Source organism: Mustela nivalis, assembly GCF_964662115.1.
Source record: "Mustela nivalis genome assembly, contig: HAP1_SCAFFOLD_131, whole genome shotgun sequence".
NCBI lineage: Eukaryota > Metazoa > Chordata > Mammalia > Carnivora > Mustelidae > Mustela > Mustela nivalis.
In genome coordinates, this window is record NW_028136488.1 from 1,541,197 (window position 1) to 1,542,506 (window position 1,310).

Here is a 1,310-nt window from a genome sequence, read left to right on the forward strand (position 1 = left end):
CTGTTTAGGAGAACCCTTCAGGGCCCCAGTGCCACCGCTTCATTCCAAGGTCTCCATAGACACAAAAGCACATTAGGACCCATCCATAGGAGAGTCCATTTCAACTCAGCCTCCTCGGTTGATCCCCCAGATCCAGCAGATCTAACCTGTCTTGTTTCTAGGAGACAATTGGAATGCGAGGTGGGCTACCCAGCCATGCATCCTTAGAACCCTGCTCAGAATCATTGGCTTGGAGCCAAACAACAGGTCTCAATTGTCCTGCAGAAGACACTTTGCAGTTTGGAGCTTCTCACAAATGCCATCGTGGGAAAACTCCATGGCCTCGTGATGCCTCCCCTTCGTGAAGGGGCCATCAGGGACAGAAACACCAACTTGAGCGATCGTCTGATCCTCGCCCTGACTTCAGATGCACGAGATCTCGATTCAGGTCTGTAGATTGTGCCATCGATGATACAAAATCCAGAGACAAAAACCTGAGCAAGCGCCTCAGACTCGCACTTTCTTTATATCCTGAAGAGTTCTTCTCATGTTTTGTTGATCGTGCCTGCCATACCTACGTCCCCAATCCTAAGCTGAGATTGTGTTTTCAGACTTCTGTCCTCAATGTCCAGGGCCACACACCCTCCAGGCTGGGGCCCCTGGAGCCACACATTAGGACGGTACCTACCAATCCATGGGAATTCTGCCCATTCCATTGTCCAAAATCGTACAAATTAGGAGAAACCTCCAAAGTCCTTGAGGCCATCCCAATCGTGTAGGTCGCCCGGAACAAACAAGGGCTGTCTGACACCAGCTGATAATCTACCTCCACTCATACCATAAATGGATGTCCCCAGAGGAGAAGATTGAACCAGACAGGACCCTAGGCCATAATAGGATCCATTGCCTTGGTTTACAGGCATGTCTCCTCAAAAGCCTGATTCCAATACGAGCATAGGGGTTTTGCTGTGGCACCCAGCAGAACTCATCTCGTCTCCACAAGGAAATCTGTGCATGGGAGCCATGTCCAAAGCATAGGAGAGTACTTCAGGGTCCCGGTGCCACAGCCCCATTCCAAGGCCCTCATGGACACAAAAACACATTAGGACCCATCCTCAGGGGAGTCCATTTCAACTCAGCCACCCCGGTCGCTCCCGCAGAGCCATCAGATCAAAACTGTGTTGTTGCTAGGAGACAATTGGAATGCGAGGCGGGCTTCCCAAGCATTCATCCTCGAACGGTGCTCTGGAGTTATTCCATATGGGATATCCTGGAGCTGTCCAACAGGTCTCAATTTTCCCGCAGAAGGAATCCTTGAAGGGGACATCCCA